This window comes from Lates calcarifer, linkage group LG12, assembly GCF_001640805.2.
Source record: "Lates calcarifer isolate ASB-BC8 linkage group LG12, TLL_Latcal_v3, whole genome shotgun sequence".
In the NCBI taxonomy this organism is placed as follows: Eukaryota; Metazoa; Chordata; class Actinopteri; family Centropomidae; genus Lates; species Lates calcarifer.
In genome coordinates, this window is record NC_066844.1 from 15012745 (window position 1) to 15039946 (window position 27202).

General features: G+C 41.5%; 1 protein-coding gene across 1 annotated transcript in view; it reads left to right on the top strand.

Annotated features, from left to right (window-relative positions):
• LOC108885614 (cadherin-4-like) overlaps positions 1 to 27202 on the top strand; it is a 182670-nt gene that overhangs the window by 76043 nt on the left and 79425 nt on the right.

Genomic DNA, 27202 nt, shown 5'->3' on the forward strand with positions numbered 1-27202 from the left:
ACAGGGAAGAGGAGTGTAAAGTTGTGGTTCAGATCAAGCAGTTGAGGTTTTTTTTTTTTGTGTACCTGGTTACACTCCATCTGCTGCTGGAAGAGATGGTGATATACAGCACAGAGAAGCTTGTGTGATCAATTTTTCATTGCAAAGCTAGCAACAATGTAGCACCTTTTTTCAATCCAGTTAAGCTTAAACAAAGAGCAGAGAATCAGAAGACACAATAGGCAAAGATTTGCATTAATTCTAAATGTTATCCTTGATTTTGACCTCATCCTTGCCTTTCTTAACCGCCGTCCTGCTCTGACATTAAAACATACGCATGAGTCCTCTCTTCTCCCACACCTTCTTTCCTTTTCCTTACTGCTGAGTAGTCACATAATGTGAATGATATTCCACAGCAAAAGGCAGAAAAAGAAGAGGGAAGTAATGAATGGATTAAAAAACAGATGAGAGTGAGGGGAGGCGGTGTTAGGGCAAGGTCTGTGTGCCCTTGGTCCCGTCATGAAACGCAGCCAGCAGGCAGCCATCCAGCAGACTGCTCATCACTGGAGCAAACGTCGTTTACTCCAGTCAGTCTGTTTTCATACATGTGCGTGTGTGTTTTTGGAAAAATATAAACATACACCATATACCTGCAGTGCAAAACAGTGCACACTGACGCTCCCTTGTCTGTGCATTCATGTGTTTAACAAGCTCCTTTCTCAGCAGTGATGGGGTGTATTTTGAGTCGTCTGATAGGCCTCCTCAATGTGAAGTGGCTGCCGGCGCATCTTCTCCCAGCTTAATTGGCCGTACCTGAGGCAGGACGGCAAGGTATAATTGCGATAAGAGGAAATGCTGTGCTTGGCTGGTTTTAGTGCCCTTATCTATAATCTCTGGATTGATTATGGTTTTTCTGCCAGCTGTGCAAATTGTTCAGCTCCATCACCTGCACTGGAAACCACCTTAACTGTGTCTCGGCCAAACTACAGTGCACATTATTGGCCAACTACAAACCGGACAGTGCGTGTACCACTGGTCAGGCTACAATATTCTGACCACTGGCTATCCAGCGTGCTTTAGCTATATTGTGTTGCATGTCTCACAGTGTTACATGTTTCTCTCTCTGTTTTTGGCTAAAGGCAACAGGGATTACATTTTGTTTTTTGGATGCATAACATGTTAATGAGGGTGGCATGGTGGTGCAGTGGGTAGCAGCGAGAAGGTTCAGGGTGCGAGCCCCGGTTCGCCTGGGGCTTTTCTGTTTGGAGTTTGCTCGTTCTTCCTGTGCCTGCATGGGTTCTCTCCAGGTACTCTGGCTTCCTGCCACAGTCCAAAGACATGCAAGTTAGGTTTATTTGTTTATTATTATTTATTGTTTATTATTATTTATTTCTTTTTGTCTATGTGTGTTGGCCCTATTATGGACTGTCGATCTGTCCAGGGTATACCCCGCCTCTCGCCCAATGTCAGCTGGGACAGGCTCCAGCCCCCCCCCCAACCACGACCCTTAACCGAGAAGCTGTATAGATAATGAGTGCCTTAATGAGCTTTGACTGAGCCAGGCTAGCCGTTTCCCCCAGTTTGCAGTTTTTCTGCTAGAGCTAGCCAGCTGCAGCTCCATATTTGGTGGACAGATATAAGAAGAGGTGTCAATCTTGTCACTTAACTCTTATCAAGAAATGTTGAAATACTGCTCTAACTACAGATTCCATTTTTTAATCTACCACATTTAACATCTACCTCTGCACCAGATGCACCTACTGAAATGGGTACAGATTCTAGCTCTCTCTCTCTCTCCTCTCTCTCTCTCTCTCTCTCCATCTCTCCATCTGCGACACCACCACCACCACCACCCCTTCCTCTCTATCACTGGTTTGAGTAGCAGTTGGGGCTGAAAGAGCAGCTAATGGGCTATGAAATGTCTCTAAAGCTAGAGCAACAACAGAAGCTAATGTCTAAAAGCCCCTCTGAAACAACACATGCAGCAAAGAACCCCAACAGTGCAAAGAAAAGTAAAGAGGGGGGGTGGGGGGATCCCTGGTTTTCTCTGATGTGTCAGTGAGGCCATTTCTGTCAGCCTAATTGTAGTGAAGCTTTCCTAGTGGCCTCGGCGAAATGGCGTAATTGCATGATGGAATGGATCGGAACGGCACTGTTGGCTGCACTCTTCTTTTGCCGTGTTAACACAGGATCCTGAACGCTGCTCAATGCTGTTGTGACATTTGCTGTTTCAGTCTTTCTGGCTGCAGAGCACTCTGCTTAGTGGGGCAAATTCACAGCTCAGGGATATTGACAGGCCATTGGGAAATATTACAGTTGGCAATTTTAGCCAGACAAGTTGATTTACCTGCATGGAGCCTAAGAGCTATGGCTCCAAGTGAATAAGGGACAGGTTTCACAGCTTGCCTTATTAGTGCTGATATGAACATATGTTCATTTGAAGTGTATCCTACTTAATAATATTAGTGTTTATATGTTTTATTATACAAAAAGGATAATGTTTTAAAAAGGCCTGTGTGGAGATGTCAGCATTAAATGTCTGTGCCAAGGAGAAGCAGAGCTGAATGCAATTCTTGATCATTCGCAAGCATTTTTCTCTAAAATGTGGTGAAGCGTGCAGCCCCTTCTGCTTCTCTTCCCCCTCAGTACCAATTAAAGCTGTTTTTCTGCAGCAGATCTTGAGCTGATGAAGACAGCCACTAAGAGCTCTTGAAGTAAAGTCGCACAGGACCTGTATGGCAGATGGTTTGTGCAAGGGTATGTGCAAAGAGAGAAAGCAGCAAAGAAGGAAACAAACAAGCATAAAAATGGCAGCCTGTCTCCAGCGAGGAGCTCCTATTTTCTACCCAATTTAAGACTTTCCATTTCTAAATTTTCAAACTTTTCCTCAAAAATGCTGTCAAACCTGCAGGAGACCAGGGAGAACATAAGATCTTGTTCTGTGGAGAATTTTTGCACCCCATCCTCCAAAAACTATCCAGACAACTCAAGCATTTCTCAGTGAAAAGTGCTGGGAGCTGCTTGGTCTCTCGGCTTTGACCAGCTCTCCCAGCTGAATGGAAACAAGCTTTACTCCGGCCTTTAGCTACAAAGGCTGAGACGGCAGCGAGTCAAGGCACAGAGGACAGTGCCTAATGGCTACAAGTCCAGCTTTTCCCAGTGGATTACATGTTTCAGAAAGATAAGGCTTGATCAGTCTCTTTCTAGAGAAAAAGCCTCTTTTTGTGATGCAGATGAGAACAGACAGGAAACTTGCTAGAACCAATGGGGTCTATGGCTTTGTGCTGAGGTTTAGAGCATGCAGACGAAGGAATAGAGATCATATCAATACAAGTTTTTTTCCAGGGTCACACCACTTTACTGTGCAGTGTGTTTCACCTGTTGTCACTTCTCCTTTAGTCCTACCCGTTTCTGATTTACGAACACATGTTGCCAACTTTGACCATTATATAAAGCGTTAGAAAAACAATTAACATCTCTGTTGCTCAAGAGATTTCTATTTCTATCTCTGCACCTGTGTATATCGCCATACTGTGCCTTTATTATTTCAGCCATAGTATATATACTTGACCAATTACTTCACATCCTACTGGGACTAATGAAGCCACATTTCCTCGGGTTAATTACACCAACATAATATGATATTACAAGGAACAGGAAATAGTAAAGTGCACATTATTATCTCTCTTTCATCATCACCTCCCGCTGTGGGAGACTTTCCCTTCTCCAGCACTCCCTCCATCCCTTTATATATCTCTCCCCTCTCCCCTGCTCAGTACTTTCAGGCACATCCTTCCCTTTTTTCCACGATGAGGTTGGATGACACAGTAGCATTAAGGGCATGTGAGACAAGGCTGGTCCGGGCAAATCCCTACACAGTTAAAGTGCAGAGACCATTATTAAGGCCAATTGCCACTGCCTGCTACCAACGGTTAAATTACAATGTCTCTTGAACAAAAAGGCAAGCAGTTTTTATTACCCGTCCCCCTTTTCCCTCCATGGCAGAGCTGCGCAGTGGAGCGAGTGCAGCTATGGAATGGTGTCATTCTCCAAGATCTGGGGTTGAATTATAATGTACTATGAAGCTGACATTCGTATGAGGCCAGGCCCTCAAAGAGGCATGCTCATGATTGACACCCAGGTTTGCACAAAGAGCGTTAAGTTTCTTCATTTCGAGAAAAAAAAAAAGCGCCTGATATTTTTTCCACACATTTCACCTCAGACACTCGGCATCTCTAAGGAGCACGGAATACTCAAGTTTGCTTTCATGTGAAGTATACTGAGGCGATTTCTGTGGCTGGCTTTTAACTCTTGCATTTGTTGCTTTTCTCTGTCAAATGGGTATTTCAGTGGGAACGATTTGCCTGTCAATCACAACTACCTCAGTGTTCCCTACGCGCACAGATTACTTTGCTACTGTGAGGATGTGCTGAATTTGTATGTGTGCAAATGAGTGTGCATGCTGCTTTTCTGTGTGTGTGTGTGTGTGTGTGTGGGTGGACGGATGGGTGTGTGTGTGTGTGTGGTGCGTGCGTGCATGCATGTATGCATGCCAGACATTTTATGTTACAAGTACTAATCTGTCACTTCTATAAGATTACTGCTGGAGCTGACTTCATGCAGCGCATGTCAACATCCCAACTGACAGAACCTGCTGAGTTCCTGTTTCCTTGACGTTTATTCTAACTGCACTTCCCTCTATGTTACCAAATTACTTTAATCGACCCCAACTTGACACATTAATATCATTTTAACTCTCTCTGACTCACTTCTTCCCTGCTGTATGGAATTTCTTCCATTTTAGTGGCAAATTTAGTATGTAGAGCACATCCAGTCTCATCGGGCCCTTTTCCATTAACGACATAACACTGTTGTGTAATTATTGCTCATCTGCACTTGAAAGCAGATCCCACTAAAAACTGAAGAACTTACTAATGATGTTGCTACAGGACAGCCCAGTTATTTTGTTAACCTGAACACGTTTAACATGAACAGTCCTTTTCTAAGGTATTCAACTAAGTTATGAACTATAAACTTTGTGGTTTTTCATTTACACAATAATCTAAACTGTACCTAGACTTCCATAAAAGTTCTAGTGGGACTTTAAGTATCTGAATATATCATTTCAGAGTCCTTACTAACTGTTTAGTTAATGTACATAAACTCCCCTTTGCTATAGAAGGCCACCAAACAGAAGATGTTCCATTTTTTAATCTTGAGGGCAAAGACACGGAGATAGCTCCAATTCTGTAATGTAGTGCAATGCAAAGTATTTCCACTCATTTTCAGGAAGACACAGGGGGAACTGTAAAACACTCTGTAAAGTATTCTCCCTGGAAAAGAAAAATGAAACTAGTGTTTTTGGTGAAGTATGAAGAGGCATATTTTCCTCACCTGTGACAAACTCTAATTTCCTCTGCTCCCCAGTCACGCAACTGTCAGAATCACTTTGCTGTTACAGTTTTCTCCCTCCTCATCCAAAAAAGCACATTCACCATTCACCTGTGAGTCAGACGTGGAGGACAGCATATGGCTGTTTTAAATAAAGTTCTGTTATTGTGATTCCTCAGAGATAAAGTCATTTTTTTTAATTTCACCAAATGAGAGGTTGAGGTGTTTGTACAGTAGGTGAATCAAACTATATGTGTTTTTTAAATGAACATTCTTAAATTTGTCATTTTACCCACTTAGCAGCACTTAGCACTTAGCTACTTCTGTCAGTGGTTTCCTTAATTACACATAATGTTTCTAGCTAGGCTTTGTCATTCAGCTGTGGTTTGTAAATGCAGCTTGATATTCAGTATTTAATGTGATTCTGATGCTATACAAACATGCTAATGGTGTGGTACTATGCATGGGATTGTTGACCAGTCTGTCCACCACTTTGGTGCAGGCTGAAATCTTAATTATTGAATGGGTTGCCATGAAATTTTTTACAGAGGTTAACTGGCAAAAGTTAGTATGCCAGTATGTTAACCTAAAATTGAACATATAAAACATGTTAGCATTGTCACTGTCAGCATGTTGATGTTAGCATTTAGCTCAAATCACTTCTGTTCCCAACTAAAGCCTCATAGAACTGCTAGCATGGCTGTAGACTCATTTTATGTTCCTTAAATACTGAAATCACCAATATCTTTGCTTGTAAGACAACATTGCACTGGGTACTTCTTGGTTGTTCTTTGGGCAATTTAAGTTTTTGTTTTTAATTGAATGTCCTTTAATGCCCTTAAATTAAGCCAGCTATGTGCTAGAATAATGATAAACCTAAAATTAAAAAAAGGAAATGGACATAATGTTATCACCTGTAACCTGCTGTAGGTGTTGTTTCTTGTAAAGCAATTCATATTTGTGACTCACCCAAAGTGACCCTGTTGTTGTCCTTTCCTCATCCTCCATCATTGTCAATTCATATTGAACTGATTGAACTGTTCTTCACCCCTGATATTTCTCATTTTAGGCCCGCTGGAAGGAAAGACAGCATATTGCTGGCTCAACCTTTCCAAACAGCACCTGTACAAACTGTTTTTCTTCACCCCGCTCTTACAGCTCCATCACTCTCGCTTTCACCTACTCTGTAGATTAGCTCTGCACAGTGTTGGTGGAAGAATGAGGCCAGCTAGAATCAAACATTAATCAGCTGCTGTTTTATAAGACAGAGGGAGCGCCTGCACTCCCTGGGTCCCCCTCCTTCTTGCCCTTAGCCTGCCCTACCACCGAATGTTAATGCGACTGCCATTACTCATTTATGAGCTGCCCGCTGCTTACTGCCCAGAGCCTGGTGTCCGGGCCTAGGCTGGCATGGTGGGTACACTGGAGGTGGACGGCTGTGCCAGGGCATTCAGCAGTGACAGGGCCAGGTCTTTTTTTTTTTTTTTTTTAAAAGAACATGGTCTGGAGAGAAGAGAAGCACTGTTGGATGAGCTGGTCTGTTTAACTGTTTGAAATAGGACTCTGGTGTCATTGAAGAGGTAGGCATTTGCGAATATGGTGTCGTATTTGCAGTAGGTGATGTATGGAGTAAGAAAACACAATTAGAAGACAAGACTGTCATCAAAACTGAGAGGATCACTCACTCACATAAGTCCAAACGCAAGCTGTCCAATTTTTATTCAGTAAATGGGCAATATGATATGATATATTCACATTTGGACTGTTGTAATTGGACATAAATCTCGCTAAATTGCTTCCATGGTGAGACTAAGTACCCCGATATGTGCAGACAGGCAGCTTTGAAGAGTTAGAGCTGAGTGGTTGTTCTTGGTATCCAGGACACAGAGCGCGGCAGGAGTCATTCTTATTCTTAGTAGTGACATCAATAAAGGAGCAAGCCTGCGTAAGGTGAGGCACACAGATACTCTCTCCTGACAGTGTGTGTGAGAAGTTGCCTTCAGTGTCAGGCTGTGAAGCAGAAATTAATGAAAGAGGGAAGTATGGGCTGTGTACACATGTGCCCGGACCTGCTGCAGTATATGTGTGCAAAGAGAGTAAAGATAAAGGGTTAGGAGCAGAATAAAGGGGAGGATAATTGAGTGAATTTGTGTGGCAGGTTTTGTGTTTGTGTTGCTGTGAGCTTGTGTGCGGTAAAGGTGTTGCATAGTGTGAAGTGGCTGCTGATCCAGGATCCTACAGATTGTCACGCAATCCTGTTTCCCACATGGCTTTGCTCTTTGCCTCCCCTTTTCCCTCGTGGCACTAGTAGCTTCAGTAGAACTGAGTGGATACAGTCCATTGAAGCCTTCATTGTTTCCATGCATGTTTAATGCCTGTATTAGAATTACTAGGAATGGCACTTTCCAGCACATGTCAACCTTTTCTGTGTTACTGTTACTTTGTTCCCTGCTTCATACAAATGGGTTTGCTCTTGAACATAATGGTGAGCTCTGAACAGTGTTTTTACACCCTGAATATTTTATATTTATAATCAACCAACAGTGGTGGTGTCACAGTTTCACATGAGGAAACAGAGCACAAATATAGTCTCTTGTTTATTTTAAGAAAATGCCCTAGGAGGTTGTCTTCTCCTTCATCCCTCTCTTGCCTATGGAGCCTCATATATTTGTGGCCTTGGGGGGATTCTCAGCATGTGGCAGAAACAGGAAGTGTGTAGCCTGTGGCTAAAAGGTAGATACTTCTCCTAGAGTGTTACACTGCACACATACACACATGTATACTTATCTCCTATGGGAGTGCTAATCCCCAAGAGATGAAAGGAGGCTCCCACTGCTCTCTGATCCCTGTGTCCTGCTGCGACGGATCATTTGGTGCCTGGCGGAGAGAGACCAGTCCAGTTGATGCTCCCACACATGGTGTCCTTGACCGAAGCACAGACGTGACTTAGGCCAAGCCCCATGCTGATCCAGAAAGTTCCCTATTAGAAATCGATGTCCGTTTGACGCCCCTTTCATTCAAGCGCTCTTTGTGGTGTGTCTGTATCACCATGGAGAAAGAAAAAAGAGGAGCAGAGAGAGAGAGAGAGAGAGAAAGAAAGTGTGTGTCGGTATGCATACTGAAGACCCCTACACACCTCCCTGAATCATAGTGTCTCCTCATGGGAAGCCAGGCGTTAATGCTAGATTAACTATCTCCTCTTCATTATAGGAAACAGAGTCCTCTGCTCAACCTTGATGCTTTGAAGTGGTGCAAAAGTTCACCCAGAGTGCATTCACCATGTCTGCTTTTATTGTGTTTGTGTGTGGGTGTAATCTTACACCTGTACAAGGATGTATGTGTGTATTCAGGTACACGTCCAGCTCATATAATTGAGTACCTCTGTACTACAAGAATAAGACAAACAAGAATGCTTAAATAAATACACTTCATCAGCATTAAATGTGGAGGAAGAAAGAGCAATATTTCCCACCAAAAAGATGCTGTAACATCCATGAGGACTGACTCAGTAATAGCCCCCACCCTGGCGCATCCTTGGCCATGCTAAGAGCTGCTGACTGATGTAGGTCTTTGTGGTAGTTCTCTTCAATGTCATGAATTTTAAAGAACAGATAATAAACCCAGAGGGCCCTTATTCAGCACAACAGCACTTAATAAGGAAATTGCCAACCTATGTCCTCTACATTCAATCACAGATACAGTCCAGATGACTATCTTCAGCTCTGATTACATCCTTAATTCTCTGCTTGACTGCTAGCCTAAATGGGAACCTTGCTTCAGCGAAAGAAAATAAAAGAATCAGCAGTAAAGGATTGCTCAAGGTGTCTCTGCAAAGGTTTCCGTTCTTTCCTGCACCTGAATCCCACACTAAAGCCCACCTGCTTTTATAAAGCCAAAGCTACATAGTGTTTTATAGGCGAGCACTTCAAGAGAGAACAAGAGGAATGTTGTGAGTAGAGTGTCGATGTGTGCTGCCATTTTGTGAAACTGGAAAAAATTAGCATTAACCCATTATATTGTTTGTATGCACTTATACTTATGTCTGAAACTTAATGTGGCCTTTATATTGCTGTGAAGGCAACACCATAGTTAGAGTCACCAAAGAAGACTCTGGTTCTGTTAACACATTTTCATACAGTGTAGTAGAGTGTAGATTTGTGGGCAGTCTGCTGGACTGTTTTATGTAAAGTTTATATAATGGGCTTTCCGTGTTCTTGCTCTTTAAAAGAATAGTTCAGCATTTTGGGAAATGTGCTTATTTGCTTTCATGCTGAGAGAGTTGGATGAGACATCTGATACCACTCTAACATCTACAACTAAATGTACCTGTTATTGGAGGTTAGAGTCTTAAAGCCAACACCTAACTTGAAAGCTTGCAGCCTAGTTTCAAACTTGCACCCCATTTTGCCGAGTAGGTTAGCTCCACTCAGGCACCTCCAGGTTCATCTTTGCAGAACACATTGCGCCGTACTTTAACCTACTGCTAAAACAGGTGGCACATGGTCTCCCTGCAAAAGGACACCTTTGCAAGCTCATAAATAACAATGGTGAATGTTAGGGCAGTGTAGAACACATAGGGGTCACCTCCACACAAGTAGGGCAGTGTTGTCCATGGAGAATTGCGGCGCATCCTCCCTCCGTCGAGCCAGAAGTCGCTACCATCAGCAGGTTTAGAGCAGGTAGCGTCTGGTTAATATTTAGGACGAAGCACACTGAACATTAGTTTCCCCCCAGGCTCTCCTTTCCTCTCTCTCTCTCTGGTGCCAGCTATGCGACAGGTGTCTTTTCAGCCCGGGATGTGATAAATGAAAGGGTGTTTGTCTGAAGCAGAAAATAAAATGCACCCTGCAGGGCAACAAATAAAAACAGGGCTCCCAGACATCTTGAACTGGATTAATCAAACAATAAAAGGTGCTCTCCCGAGACCCCAGTCTGTATAGCCATTTATGAAAACAACTCCTCTACTAGTTACTCATTAACAATATGATTAAGTACCACAATATCACCTTTCAGGATTTGTGCAGTTTATTATTTTACCGTTGCTTCAGTGCACCTTTATAAACACTTTTTACAAATGCTGCTGATGATTTAATTTAATTAATTAAATCATCAGTCAATAAACAAGTTGCATTGTGGCCCTGTGATGGACTGGCAATCTGTCCAGGGTATATGCTGCCTTTCGCCCAATGTCTGCTGGGATAAGCTCCACCCACTCCGTGACCCTTAACGGGTAAGCGGTATAGATAATGAATGAATGAATGAATGAAGTTGCATTGTGAGTTTTCTCAACTAATAAACTTCATTACGATGACTTTTTGTGTTGACGCATCACGTAGCTCCACATTTATTGTAGTCTCGACGCATAAAAATATCACTTAACCTCATTACACGAGTGTGTGTTTTTGTCGTCATTACTGTAGGAGTTAATGATGCTGAGAGAGAAGGGCACTGCTCTGGGGTGGCTGGAGGGACAGCAGACATGTACCTGCCTTCTCCTGAGACACTCATTAAGCAGCACAGTGTTCACATCACATCACATCACTGCCTAGGCCCACAGAGGGCTACATTAGCTGCTTATTTATATTTCATTGCTTGTACATGTAAGTATTTGCCTTCAGGGGCTCAAAAGCAGTTGCCTAAATAGTCAAAGTCAAAGACGTATAAACAAGACGTAAAATAAGCGCCGTTGTACCATGTTGGGTTCTGGTGGTTCTGAGCTGGTTTAACATTGAATAGTTACCATGAAACTCACAGGCTATCCCCAGTTCTACCTGCCACTCTCCTGGAAGTAGAAAACAAACAGGATTCAGCCTGACACAGTGTCGGGTCATCACACTTCAATGAAAATAGCGACTGAGTATTCAAATTGGACCCATGATATATTTATCTCTTGCTGAAGGAGTGCTCTCAGTGCTGAAGTTGATGACATATTATCAACATTATACTTTCTGTATCTGCAGTCAGTGCAGAATTGATAAAATGTTAAAGAAAGTAAGTGTTTTTTTTTCCTTATAAAAATTGCAAAACTGCAATCATGAAAATATGTTTTGGCAGTGCATTTTCAGACTACATGCATTACAGTGCAGTCATACATACAAATGCACACACACAAATACACCTCCTTATCCTGTCCACCCCCACACAAATTTCACCTGGTAGAACAGAGTGACCTCGTTCTGCCAAAACCCTTCAGTCATCCTCAGTGCTCTCTCTCTCTCTCTCTCTCTCTCTCTCTCTCTCTCTCTCTCTCTCTCTCTCACACACACTCTCACACACACACACACACACACACTCGTATACACACACTCACTTGCCTCTCACTCAGCCGTGTTGTGTGCAGACTCCCAGCGAGCACACTCCCTCAGCGGACCTGTTAAGTGATTAGCTCAACACTGCACACTGCCGCGCGCACACAGCTTATAGACTAGACTGGCCAGCTAGGATCACACAACCTATAGAGTCCTATATTGCTCTGATGAATGAGAGATTAGCCAGAGACTGCAGCAGCTGATGATCCCATCACTGAGAAGTTAAAATAGGTTATTTTCAGGACAGCCACTGTTTACTGAGAGGTCTGACAGCCTGTAGGGACCCAGAAGGCAGTAAAATATTTGGCTGGCTGAAAATGTTTGAGGTGAATTTATGATTACAACATGTTGACACAAAGTGCATGATTGTGCATATGTGCATGAACATTCAGAAGGTCAGGGACATGCACAGACATTTTAAAGGGTTTAATTCAAAAAATATGCATCCCTGTTGTATCTCCATTACTCCTCCTGATGTGCACACACAAACATACTTGTGCACTTAAACCAAGTGATTTCTGGATTAAAATAATTAGAATGAGATGTAATATCCTAACATTGAATACTTAATTCACTCATTAAAAGCATACCATATGTAATAATGTATGTTGTATTAAAACCACGGTATGATGATGTGAAAACATGCTCACTACCATCGTAAATAAAAGATACAAAGACAAAAGTACCCACTGAAGATGAGTTGTTGCTGTAGATATTTTAGTCATAAAGATTCATTTGATCTTGAATTTAAACCAGATGGTTTAGCTGCTTCTGTCTTCTATTTCAGGGTCACTGTCTATCACTCAAGTGAAGCTTCATTATAACCAACAACAATTAACCTATTTTAGTGCCATTTTGAGCTCCAAAATATCCAATGCATTGTGATAAAATTGTACTAAAGAAAGTGGCCTGAATACTTATGAAATGTATAAATATAGTATAAGAATAATAAAAGAATGACACAGAATCATCAGAATCATTTATTTATGAAGCCCTGTTTGGACTGTATTTTACAGCCCTTGGAAAAGCAAGACCTCGAAACTACTGTTAGGTTGTGGTATTCTCTGTGTTTTTTTCCCTACAGGGTATTAGCAAATTAGCACCATTAAAAGTATGCAGAATTACCCTTTAGCACTTCTGCGTTGCAGTGTACCCGTGGATGTATAGCACCGTTATCGCTATGTTACTTAAGAAACTAAAAAGTGTCTTTTTGTGTGATTTCTTAATGGATTTATTAACATTTATTCTCAGTAGATATCGTAGTTAACAATATCCTTGAGTGGGGTTAATGTCCGTTTTTTTTTTTTTTTTTTGTTTTTTTCAATCTTACTGAGCTATGTCTCAGAGTGTTAGATTTTTTAATTCAAATTCACTTTACGCTGTATCTTTGCCTTACCCTCTACTCTTCCACTTCCCAGTGGGGAGGCCTTTGGCTTTCTCCTCTGGCTTGTGTCCTGTGGAATGTTCACGTCTACTTACAGACCATCCTTTAATTTACTGATGTTTAAAATGCCGTCTAGAAGGATGAGTTAGATTATCAAGGAGCACAGTGAATATTTCATTCCCCGCCTTCCATAATACTGTTAATACCAACTGAATGGAGCTGAAGACAGAAGCAGAATTTTTACTGAGAGAAACAAATATCAACTCTGAAGATGCTGACACCATCACTCTTTGAACGGTAACTTGGCAGACTGTCACATGAATAATTTTAAGTGCAACAGCAGTGGCAACAACAGCAACAATACTCACAATAATTATTTATTTATTCAGTTCAGAATGAAACCTCAGCCAAAGAGGCCAAAGAGGCAGGCAGCTTTCAATGCTCTGTGTATTTCTAAGCGAGCATTTTCAGATTTTTGTGATATGATTGTGTTTTTTACGGACGTGCAGCCAGGTTTGTGTGAGTAACACTTTTGTCACTAGGTTTTTTGAAATTCAGGTGAAGTCCACTGCTCAAGTGACGTTTCTGCAGCTAGCAGTCAAAGCCTCTTATACTGTAGCTGTTTGAGCAGAAAGCAACAAAGCATTACAGTCTGTGTTGTAGAAGGATAGCCAGCTTGGAATGTTAACAATTTCAGATTTTTTTGCCAAGCGCTCTTTCAGGCTCTCAGCTGTCTGTATTCCACTGTAACAATCTTCCTTAGTGTTTCATTCAGCTAATGTGCCATAGAATTTCAAGCCCTGTTCGACTGAAGCACTCACAGAAGGGGCTGTGTGGCTGCACATTTAAAGTCAAGCAGGAATGGAGGCTAGAGTGACCTAAAAGCTCACTAATCACATTTAATCTGTTAATTTGTAAGGTTGTAGGGTTTACCCACTTTGTAAAACTCACACACTCAAAAACTGATTAGAAGGCAAAATCAGCTAAATTTAAATTATTTAGGGAACATTCATTTTGTATATTTATGTAATGCTTACCATTTTATTCAGTGGTGCATTGGTGCATTAGTAACCACTCTAAGAACTATTTAGGTCTAAGTGCACATTTCAAGATGAACATTACTCGCCTTTTCATCTATTTTTATCTGATCAGAAGCTCCCCAGGGTTCTAATTTTCATGCTTTCCCCTTCTCCTTTCTTTCTCTCCTAGTTCTTTTTTATCTTCTCCTTACATCTCTTTTATTAATCCGCCACGTCTTTCATTCTCCCCTTTATTGTTGCCTCCAAAACACTGTGACGTAGCATGCGAGCTGGAACGGTTTCTTGTGTTAATAACTATGACCTATTAACTGACAGTGATGTCTCAGGGGAGAACCACTTGTCCTTAGATTATACACCATCACTTTCTCAATTTGTCCGCCCCCCCCTCTCTTACACAAACACACACACACACACACACACACACTCTTGTGCTTTGGTCTCGTGGTGGCACCAAATATAATTTTTTTGACAAGGTACAAACACGTGTCCATATGTATTGATATTTCTTGTGATCTGACTTAAACAATTCTACTGTTATTTCCTTTTCAGAGAAATTAGTAGATATACTGCTAAAAAGCAGATTCTTATGGGACTGCTCTCCAAGATGAGTGGAGAAAGGTTAAACAATTAAGCATTTTGAGTTTAGGTGTATGATTAATTAAACACAAAAACACATAGTATTCAGAGTATTAAGAGTGAACACTCTTCAAGTCAAGAAACCTTCAAATGTGCAGTGTTGCCATTATTAACTCTTACCAGTCAGACACAAAACACACTGAAATTGTCTTTTACACACTAGTTGTTGTAAACATTTATTCTTGTCTATAGCCTGTTAATACCTCTGGTATCATTATCTGTTTACTGCCATTCTCTGTAAACTTAACCAGAAACGTGTTTCCATGTTCCAATCCTTCCACCATAAATGACAACCAAAAAGGCAATGTTAGACTGAATCATGCATTGGCAAAGTCATGGTCACTCAATCTGAATATCAAGCTAATAATTTGGTCCCAAAATGGCCAAAATTTATTATATAATTGGTATTTAGCCCAGCTTGTAGGTGTTTGGTCTTTTACAAACTTATTATTAAGAATGCAGCATTAACAACTGTTTACTCATTTACTTAGAAATGCTCTCTGGGCATGTTGGAATGAGGGCAGACTGGATGCTATAGTGACTCACTAGTGCAAAGTGGTAATATGAGATAGGATGAGCCAGGGCAAGCTAATTAGCATGCTAACTTCAGTAGAAGAAAGGAAGTAATAGAAAAAGAAGCTAAACAAGAGTTAACATCACAGCTCGTAAATATTTCTGCTGCATTGAGGTAAGTAAGTAGGTAAGTAAATAGCTGTTAATGCTAACGTTGGCTACGTAGCAATAACAAAACTTACACATAGCACCTTTAATGGTACAGAGGTCTTTTGGAGGTTTTGACCACTAGTAGCTCTGTGGAGCAGTGCTTTTATAAGTGGATCCTAATTTTGTTTGAATTATGCAAATGTGTGAGTACAGGGGTGATTCCTGTCATTGTTGTCATACTATTACACTAATCAACTGTTGGTGGGGGTAATGCACAGAAAAATGTCAACAAAGGCAAGGAGGGAGAAGACTGCAAATTAGTAAAGGATGTAAACAATTCAGAATTTAAAGTATTCTAAAACTCAGCTTTGCAAAAGTTTCACAAGAAAGGTAGTCAGTGTGTTTGTTAGAGCTAAAGAATACACACAATTCATTATGGTGAGAAACAGTGAATGTAAACTCAACTTTTGCTTGTTTACAAGACAAATACACAAAGCACCTTTAACCTGGGAGGATCAGTATATGTCCACTTGCTGCAGGGCTGTGTTAAATTGCCATTGTGATAACAGGAAAAGCATTTCTCACATTCTGATCTAGTTTTGCTCTTTCATTACACACATTCAATCAGCTCCAGCACCTCCAACGATCCTTTATTTGATGAGCAGTGATCTTTATATATTGGACATAGATGTATTCAAATCGTCACCCTACTAGTGGTTTATTGTACATCAGTGCTACTATTCCATGCATATTCAGTAATTTTTCAGCCAATGAATGTGAATTTCATTCTTTGCATTTGCAAAGGTCATTATAGGTCACATAACGTGATAGCTCAAGCATATTTGAGAACACGTTCTGAGTAAATCAATAATACAGTTTTAACACACTGTATATCACTGGTATGGAGGCATGATGTTTGAGGTTGTAGTCTGTGTGGGCATGTCTGTGTGCACATTGAATAGAGCAGAGCAACAGCAGTGGCAAACATTGCCTCAGATGTTTCTGTGCATGAGGATGTTTACATTTATTTCATGCAGACTAATTTGAGACGTAGCTAAAATGCAATTTACGTATAGGTAATTTTACCAGTTTTCACCAAAATCAATTTTTAGCCTTATTTTATGTACACAAGTAGTTTGTCACACACCCACTGATGATGCTATTCTTGGGCACTTTATTTCACTTCCTCTACACTACAGTATCCTGAAATTCCTTTAATTGTGCTGAAAAAAAAAAACTACAAGTCATCCAAAGGTTTATCTTGTCAGTTTTGCTATGAATTAACAATGCCATTCTTTGTCATGTCATGAACATTTGGCAGTGACTAAAAGACACCACGGTTGAAAGTGGACAAAAATAATCTCTTCTACAGGGTTCTGGGCTCACTCTTAGGAATGAGGTGAGGAGCTTTGATATCCAGAATCAGCTCACTACATAGACCCAGCTGAGGTAATTTTAGGCATCTAATCAGGACACCTTCCATATGTTTCTCTGTGGTGGTATTTCAGGCACATCCAACTGGGAGGAGACCCCGGGGCAGACCCAGAACATGCTGGAGGGATTATATATCCCATCTGGTCTGGGAACTCCTCGGGTTCCCCCAGGAGGACCTAGAGGTCGTGGCTCGGTAGAAGGACATCTCCAATACTTTGCTTGGTCTGCTGCCACTAAAACCCAGACTCGAGTAAGCTGCAGAGCATGGATGGATGGACAGAAAGTAAACTTACATACTGAGGACAATCTACAACTAAATGTCAGAACAAAAAAAACAGCATCCAGATTTTGGAATAGTTTTGTAAAGGTCCAAACCACTGTGCCACTGAGCTTACAAAAGCTGAGCATAAAAGAAATCCTCTCATACACATAAGGCGTTAAAAACACAGAAGTCCTAGAGAGTACCTCATTTTATTGGGCCAAAGAGGGACTGAATCATGGAGTGCACCCACCTTTTCATTTTTTATTTAATACAATTCTTTTTCTGCAGTGACAGAACTGAAAAACATATGTTGTAATGCAGAAACTCATAAAATATATATATTTTAAATGTATCTATGAGATTAATAGACATGTATAAAAACATCACATATCCAAAATAGGTACTATTGAATACACTGAACTGTACACTCATCATATTACCTTGGAAGTTGTTAGTGAATTGACTCAGTGTAACTTAAAAGCAGGATATGAAAAAGATGTGTTTGGATACAAGTTTGATTTAAGTGCTTATCGGTCGCATAAGGACAGCACTCATTCTCGCCCACTCCACCTGAACAATGTGAAGAGAACAGACTGCTGATAACCACAGAAATGTTGAATGTTAAGTGCAGAGAATCATTTGACCATATTCTTCTGTGGATTTAGAGAGATGTCCTTGTGCATTCACACCGAGACGGATCCTTTTTTTGCTTTTCATCATTCTGAAGAGGGGAGAAGGTTTTGCAAGAAACAGTATGGACCACTCAGTATTTTTTAAGCTAGAAAATGCCGAGGATATTCCAAGGTGCATTGTTGGAAGTGGATAGCTCATTTAATTTACATGTCTGGAGTGTGTTTCCACCTGGTAATTAACATGCTCACCGGGGAATGCTGCAGGCAGGCGAAGCCCCACACTCACTACCAATGTTGTATGAGTAAATTATTTTCAAACCCCACAAGCTGCTTGTTGTACAGCACAGAAATACATTCATAAGGAGCTCAGACAGGTAAAACCAGCTTATGTGATATTTGTGAAAGTCCTGTGTATAGAATAGAAATCTGTAGTGGATACTTGAATCTGTAACGTCACTAAATGACCAGTGACTTCGCCATAGCCCTTTGAATAGGTCCAACTCTTGAGCACTCATTTACTGTTGCTTAGCAGTTAACCTTGATCTCAGGGTGGTCTCAATAGTATGTGTATGGTGAACACTGGTAAAAGGAAATGAATAAGAACGGTCTTCTTTTCTGTGAATACATTATGGCCTTGGTTCCCTTGTGGCCATTGAATCAGTGAATAATTGTAAAGTCTAATGTGCAGGAAACATTGTGTTACAGCAGACAAGAGAAAATCTATGGCACATTTTGACAGGGAGGGAAGGACTGTCTCTGTCTGTCCCTCTTTCTCTCTGCATAAATCTCTCGCCACTGCCATTTTTAGCCGTGTCTAGATGTACATATCTCTGCAACTGTTGGATGGATCGCCAAGAAATTTGGTTCAGACATTCATGTTCTCCTCAGGGTGAACTATGATTACTTTGGAGATCTTTGGTCATCCAGCGCCATCATCAGGTCAAAATGTCAATGTGTCCAAGACCAAATACCTGCAAATCTGACACGTTCTCATCAGCCTTAGCTGTACTTTGTGTGTAGAGCTAATTAGCAAATGTTAGCATGCTAAACTAAGAGCATGTTAGCGTTGTAATTGTAGTATTTTAGCATGTTGACACAGCATTTAGCTCCAAGCCCTTCTCTACCTTACAGAGCTGTTATGCTGTTGCTGTATTTTTTTTTTTTTTTAGTTTACACTACTTTTGAATAATACAGTAACCCTTTATGCTGCTGTCTGGACACTGTGCTTTTAATCCCAAATGTCAGTTTTTGCAGAACCAGACATGATCACACACACCAAAGCCATAGACAGTCCAGACGTTGCTGCTTGTCTCTCAGTCCGGACAAAATGCAGACGTGTGTGCTTTTCATAGTAGGGAGTGATGAATTTTTAATGAACCCGTGTCACCATTCAGTACGGTGGAGCAGGGAAAGCGGTAGAGCCGCTCAAGTCAATTTCAATATTCCTGGATCACTGTCTCTGCCATGTTCTCATCATATCTTCATTATCTCCCCTTCCTTCAATTTATTTTTATCTGTGAATAATAAAAGGCCCAGTAAATGAGGAAAACGTAGGGATTGGAGGGATGAGCAGTTGGGGTGGGGGTGTGGGGCTTTTCTTGCATATAAGTGGAACAGAGGAGTTTGATGCGGTGCGTAGACAGGCTGGAGAGAAAATGCACATACCACAGAGAGTGCTCCTCTTTGTTTACAGCAGCTAAAGATGGACTCATTCTTCCCTTTGCTCTCTGTGGCTAGCTTAAGGCAGGAGAGAATGGAGAGAGTTTGAAGAGCTGACACAATGAGTCAGAGCGAGGCGAGAGTGAGTGTGAGGGAGAGGGAAGGGCGGTAAAGGTTTAGGCGTCTGCACTGACAGCTTTCTCCTGCAGTCTGACAGAGCTTTGTTGAGGGTTTCACTGCTGTTGCCGCTCCAGGGTTACACTGATGTTGCTGCCATGGTAAGCACCCAGCCCTGACCTTTTCATGCCCACCGTACAAATATCCCATCCTCCACACCGCAACTTTACCCCTGCGTGTCTGGATTCACATTCGAAGAAAAGAAAGTTGAGAACAGGCTGTCATGCGTTGACAGATGGCCCACACTGTCAGTAAAACGTCATCACAAACCACATCTCCCACGAGGCAGGAGGCCTTGGCAGGAGTAGTGGTGAGGATGACCATTGCCATCTGTGCCCCTGCAACAGATGCTGCAGACAATACAGAGGCCACATGTGTCACACCGTGTTTCATACACAAGGCTGACTGTAATGCCCCGTGCTGGGTATTAGTTTCGGGTGTGTCAGCGCTGTGGAAATTGTTAGATTTTTTTAATTATTTTTTTTATGCTGCTTCATCCTGCAAACTAACTCTGACATATTGGAGCTGTAAACCCCATTCTGTCCCTCTCATTTCTCTTCCCCTCTGCCTGACTTTCTGTCTGTCTGTCACTCCATCATATCTATCTCACCGTCTATTACCGTCTCTCCTGTTCTCCATCTTCCCGGCTGCTGTCTCTCTCACTCACCAGCTCACCGACTGTAGTTAAGAGAGAGCATGAAAAAAGATGAGCAAACAATGCCGACTGCCTCAGAATTCATTTTCAAGCCCCACGTGCTCCTGCCTTCTCCCCATCTCTGCCTTCCCTCCACCTGCAATATTCCTCCTCCACTGCTCCCACACAGGATTAGGCTTAAACGAGAAATGTATTGTTTCTTTCATTCACTCAAGTCAAAGAGTAATTGAGTTAATCTGTCTGGTTGTTGGGGAGCAGCAGAGATTAGGGCCTCTGTTGGCAGAGATGGAATCACAGCCTTAAAAGATGAAATAAAAATGTCACTGCGTCTTTAATGACAGCCAGCTTGACATTTCCCAGCAAGCTTTTCATAGGAAATACTCATTCAGAATTTTTTTTTTTCCTTGCAGTACAATGGAGGGAAATGCCATGTCATTCCATTACTTCATCATGAGATGTCTGTAAACTTTTATGAACTCCTTTACTTTTACAGAAAGAGCATATCTAGTTCATAAGGCAGCAAATATTTGAAAAAACCTTAGATAATGAAAGCCATATGTGGATATTGACAGCAACTCAAAACTTTTGACGAGGACATAATTAGCAGTTTGTGAAGTTACCACTGCAGCAAGTATAGTGTAGGTGCAGGTATAAGGACGTTAATGGGCCTTTTTAGATTATATATGGCATCACTGTGTGCTGTAGGTCCCCCCTGGGAAAACGAAACCTATCCAAGGCCTAAAACAAGCTAGCTTGATTATGTTGACGCATAACCGGAGAGAGATGGATATTTGTCATCTCTACGCAACTGACAACCCTGCAAATTTCCCTGTGTGTGCCAGAATTTGCTTATCCCACCTCAACAGTAACCATGCCAACATAGCAATTGTGCCTAATGGATTTCACTGCACCGTTATTGCTGAACACACAAATAGTTATGGGGTGAATGAAAGCTTTTTTTCCCTGTGCACAGCAGAAAGACTGTGTTCAGTTTTACAAGTCCCGGCAGAATGATTTGAATTTATTTTTAACAGATAAAAGGTTTTATGGAGGCTTATTGCTGCTGTGGGTGATTGGAAGTGAGAAGAAGCGCGTCAGAATCTGATGAGCCACTCCATGTGCTGTCCCAGAGGCCTGAGGTATAATTGGCTTATGGCAGGATCATTAGGTCACCACATCTTTTTCCTTGCTGACCACAGAGTAAACCAAACCAAACCTAACAAACCATCAGAGATAAATGCAGGGTGTGCTTGAAAGCAAATCCTAGAAGTAATGTTAATGTAACCTGGCTAGCAAATCTATGCTAATTTAAAGGAATATTTTTACCTCTGTAGCTACAGACAAGCAGCCTGATACACCTAACACACTTCATTTTAACCAGAAAATAGTGCAACACTAACCCATAAAATAACAAATTGTCATTTTTACAGTTAGGCTAGATGTTTCCCCTTTGTGGCTCCAGTAACATACCTAACATACACAGACATGAGATTGGCGTCAATCTTCTCATTTAACTCAAGAAAGTGAATAAGCGTAGTTTCCAAAAATGTCAAACCATTGAAGATATCCAAATGCCTTTGCGATGTGTTCCTGTATTGTTTAGCATGGGGGTCGCTCTAAAATGCCATGGTCAGGGCCACATTGCTGAAGTCTGTACCCAGCCTTGGCTGCCATCTCCAGAATGACCCAGACAAATCCCAGGATGTGAGGTTTTTACCAAATTGAATTTCTCTGCCTGTCTTTATTCAATCTTCCTGTCTGTGCACTTCAAGGCCTCCTCAGTGCCAAGGCCTGAGCTTTTAGATTTTGCAGGTTTTCTGTGCGTCTCTGCTGTGAGTCAGATCTAGAGGAAAAGAAGTAACAATAAACCCGGAAGCTCAAAGTCCAGGGTCAGGCATGTATTGATTCTATTCTGTAAGCGAGGAGACGAGAGAGATCAGACAGTACATCCAAAGTGACTTGGAAGATTAATGGCACACGATATAAACTAGTCTACATAGTGAATCACCGTAGAAGGCAAACACTGGCTACTTGAAGACAACAGTGCATACCGTCAGTGGTGCCAGCACACCCACACATGAGTAAATATATGAGTGGATTAGTAGAATTAAGTTTCCTGGAGGACCAGTTGGCAGGCGGAATAGGACAAACAGGTGCTTCTGTTTAGAGGTAGATGAAGGAGGAACAGCTCCAACAAAAAAAAACTCCTCTGCCTTTTTGCTTTTTCCTGCCTGACAGTAAACATTAATTTGCCTAAATCCCAAAACAGCTGGAAAATTATAAAGAAGTGCTTAGTGAATAGTTAGCAGTTATTTAGCCAATCCTGTGCCACCTGTCTGGCTCCAGATACATCAGCATTTTCTCCTCCTATTCTCTGGGCTTTTTCTCCTGGGTTTCTGACAGTGATCAGGGGAGTTGGAGCAATGCTGAGCTGAACAGTGCTGACAAAGCCAAAAGGCTCTGCACTTCAGGCTCCGGAGTGGCTGGATCGATGCATTGCCATCACCGTGGCCTGGGGGAACGGCTGCCACCATCCTTCATACTGCACTGGATGTCCTCATCTGCCTCTCTGTCACCTCTCTGCCCGCGGCACGACGGAGATTTATGCATAGCAGACAGCTCGAGTCCAAGCATACGTTGCGGGTTAGCAAGCTGCAGTGTATGACACTAGCATTGCTGTTGGCTAGCTCAGATAGGCTCGGTGTCTGAAACTCATCGTTTGGAAAGTTTCACACCTACACTGACAAATTGATGCTGGCAAGAAACTCAAATTCAGTCGTGGCATGAAAATAAGGCTCGGCAATTAATTTTATATTTTAAATCCCGGACCTGTGATTGCAGCACGGCGGACTGTGTTGAACACATTCCTCCACCGCAGACTTTGTTTACACAGTGATTTTCAGGTTTAAATTTACTTTTCACACTCAGATTTATTGCTTGATATTTTTATATTAGCACAATATGTATTTCCACCCTGAAGGTTTGTGAGCTTGTGGAATGTTTGTACACACTGCAGAAAACACTATGTGAATGGGAAAAGGCCAAACACCAGGCAAGTTTCCATGTCCACCCAGGTGGTGGTTATTATATATTATAAAAAGGGAACATCACTTCCTGCTAAGCTTTGAGAACTCCACTATCAAGGAATGAAACACATTGGTACACTCTGGTACATTTGCTGTAGATTAACTTGTACATTGCACTCATATTAGCAGCTTTTATATATATCTGTTTTGTCTGTTTTGCTTTCAAAACAGTGTGCACTGAATCTCAGTTTTAAGGCTGCATTTCATTGTTCACACGTAGGCGAAGTGTTTCTGCTCTTTTCATTAAGTTGGGACCCGTCTCAAGAGGCAGGATAATCATGTTAGTTGAATAAAGTAAAATCCAGAACCCTGAAACCTGACCATGGACTGAAATAAAAAGAGCTATTCCGCCTTGTATTCAGTACTGTTTAACAGCTAATTTAATAATCCTACTCTGGGAAACAGGCCCTTGGTGTGCTTTTGTGTTGTGCATTCAGTACTGTTATTTCTGGTTGGGTCTTAGATCCTCAAGCTTTTGCTCGAGTGAAAACAAAATTTAGCCAACCTCTCCAGGGCCCCAGACTAAATTTTAGAAGCGGTTTGCCAGGCTGGCAACAGGCCATCAGCTTTTCGTTGCCAAATCGACAGAATGGATGGCGTATTTTAATTGTTTGTAATGGGAGTGGGAGATAATGGTCCTGTGTAATTATAGCCCATATTAAATTAATGAAAAATGATACCAAGAATGATTAAACATATTTTACTTAATACAAACGACTTTTTGCTTCTCTTGCTGTCTTTTGTGTGTCGCAACCCCCCCCGCCCCCCCCCACACACACACATACTGTGTGAGTGTTTTCAGCTTCTCTGAGGTAAAAAAAGGAAAGAAAAACATTAACTTACTAATTTTAGGCAGGAAATTTTCAAAGTAGGGTAAATCAAAATAGGTGAAACAATTACCTGCTGCAAAACTAATTAGATCCTAAGTTTGTCAAATCAGATAAGACAGAAAAAAGCCTTTTAGTTTCTTCAGAATGTAGTAAACAGTGTTGTCAGTTTTTCCACTCTTGCAATGCCCTCTTCCTGTTTTTTAATCTGTCCTTCTCTATTACTCAGTTCTGCTTTGCCTCCCAAGTTTGGATGAAGTGTGAACATCTCTTTTGTTCAAAATGAGCCATCTTAAAATGGGCACTGTCTTGTAGATTATCCTGTGGTGCTGACAGTTTATCTTTTTTCAGCTTTGTTATTTGTAAGAGTAGTAATCCATGTAATAGCAGCACTCTTGCTTACTTAGGCAGAAGGTTAGACCCATACGCTGAGGTAGAGGCATATGGTGAGATTCTCCTAACACAGGAAAAGTGGTTGTCAATAAAGCCGGCCAGATGGTTAGCAGAGGTCCAAATCTTTGCAACTTTGGCAATCTGGGATTATAGTTAAGGGGTTACGGCCTTGCCGTGACATAGCTGCACCTGTGTGTGTAAGCTCCATAGCTCTCAAAAATGTACAGTCAATACACTGAGGCCACAGAGATACCAAGTGCAACAACGTGATTAGTCAGCTTGAGCTGTATATGTTTTTTCCTACAAGGAGGATTTGGATTGGATTGAGGAGATCGCAGGAAGACTTCTCCTAAAACACAGGCCATTTCCACCAGAAATCTTCACTGCCGTTGCTACTCTGTTACAGTGAATAAAAGAACATCGTCTCCTACTCAGTTATGAGATACAGCAAAATAGACGGTCACCTGGATGTATTGCTAGTAATATAAATAATGCATAGCCCGTTATTGTTTTATGAAACAATTTTAACTCAGTAACTATGAGGAATATACTGTAAGTAAAGCACAATACAGCCCGATGATGGTTTGTGTCGGTGCTGTCAATGGGTGAAATCTGAACTGTAGGTATCAAGTAAATCCAGCTTTACTATCAAGCCTTATTCTTCCTTTAACTGTACCAAACCACTACACTGTAGCAACCTAACATGCATATGCTGCAGAATGACCAGTTCTCTCAAACAGACGCATGACAGAGCCATCCTTTCTGTTCAGTTTCAATCCAGCTTAATCAGATGACAAGCCTTCCTGTTGCTTACTAGCCATTGTTGAGGCAGATTGCCTGACAGTCAAACGAGATGGAGTCAGTTTTTCCCTCAAAGACATCACATAAACCACTTCCACTACAGTATATATATGGTGACTTGGTTAAGAAGGGCAATTAAGCCTATTCCCATTACTTGTGCGATAACGTGCAACACCCATCCTCACCTGATAACCTAAACAGGCTGATTCTTTATAGATTAATGACTTGTCGGCAGCTAATGTATTTTTATCACAAGGTCATGAGTGATGTATTATCAGTTAATGAGAAATACAGAAATGTCTGGTGTGAGAGAGGTGGGGAGGAGGTAAACACACACACTGAGAGACACACTCATTTGACCTTTCAGAAGGGTTTTGTCTGGCCTGCGGTGAGTTGTCCTGCAGTGATAAGAATAATGGTTTTGGCGCCATGGCCCGGGGAGACCGACCTCCCATTCCCTCCTGGTAGATGAGCAGAAAGGTTCGGCCTCTCCTATTGTGCCTTCTACATCCATAGCAGACAATGAGGCTCAGTACTGCCCACTTAAGGGACAGGCGTATGTTCGTATTAAGGACCACTGCAGATCTCTCTGATAACTGTCACTAGGGGACTTATATAGGAAACGTTAGGAGGAGCCGAGCAGTGGAGGAAAAAAGACACTTGCGTTAGATTATTTATAAATCATACAACATAAAACTGTCTTTATTGCCCTCAAGGACAAAGAGGATGTTCATGAGACATAATATTGTACCCTTCGTCTGATGGGCTTTTGAGGCGTGTTGGATTTCTCCGTCGAGTATTGTGCAAAAAGAACACAGTAGGAGCCCACTGATATTCTTCATTATTTAATTTCACTGTAGGTCGGAGCTACACTTGAAGCAGTGAATGAGTGTGAAAGGGTCCTTGTTGAAATCCTCCCGTTCCTATCTCTGTGATCTCAGCATTTACACAGTGTTAGGCAGCTGGGGACATCAAACGCACTAAAAAGGGAAAGTGGAAAATGTTAGGTGCAAATGTATTAGTCATGTTTTTAATTGATTTTCTGGAACAGGCCAGGGTGGCTTCAAAGCAAATAGCTGTTGAAAGAAACTCAGATTTGTTGCTTTTAAGAGAGGGCTAAATTCAAGTGCCTACACATATCTGAGCTCAAACTGGGATTGCGTAAAGGGTAATTACACAGAATGAAATGTTGTAGCTGCAGTATGGCATTACAAAGTTAATGATAAATGCTTGCTTATATATGGTGCTATTTACAAAGCCATATACTGTACATTTTCTACATATAGCTAGGATGTGACTGACTTAAAGTTGCACTAGTCAGTACTTTAATATTGGTAACAGATTAAGTGACCTTGTGCAATGGGAAAGGGATTGTTTATAGTGAAGAAGCGGAACAGAATCATCATGTAGCTCTTTAGTGCACGTCAGCTCTATGAAGCATTGCTGCATCTTTCAGCTCATTGTTTTGGTTTTATGGCCCAGAACTTTACTGTTTTGTTTCAGTCTTAATGCTCACACCTACATCATTTCCAGCAGCAGCAAAAAACACCACAACAAAACAATCAAAGAAAACACCTCCATCTGATAAACCCACTGTACATCACCTGCTTAGCACCAGACTGACAAAGTGAGTGACTAGCTTGTGAACAAAGTGGAACATTTAGCAGCTAAGGTGCAGGATACGTCCCTCGGGAGTTGTTGATGACTAAAACAGATCTAAAAGATTTAATGTTGGATTTACATTCATTGGGTGATTTGTTTGTTCTTTTATATGATTCTGTGATTTTCTTTTAGCCTAGTCTTTGAAAATTTTGCAGTACTTCACTTCCTCTAACTCTCTTTTTATTGGTTTGACACTAAATGTAAAATGTTTTC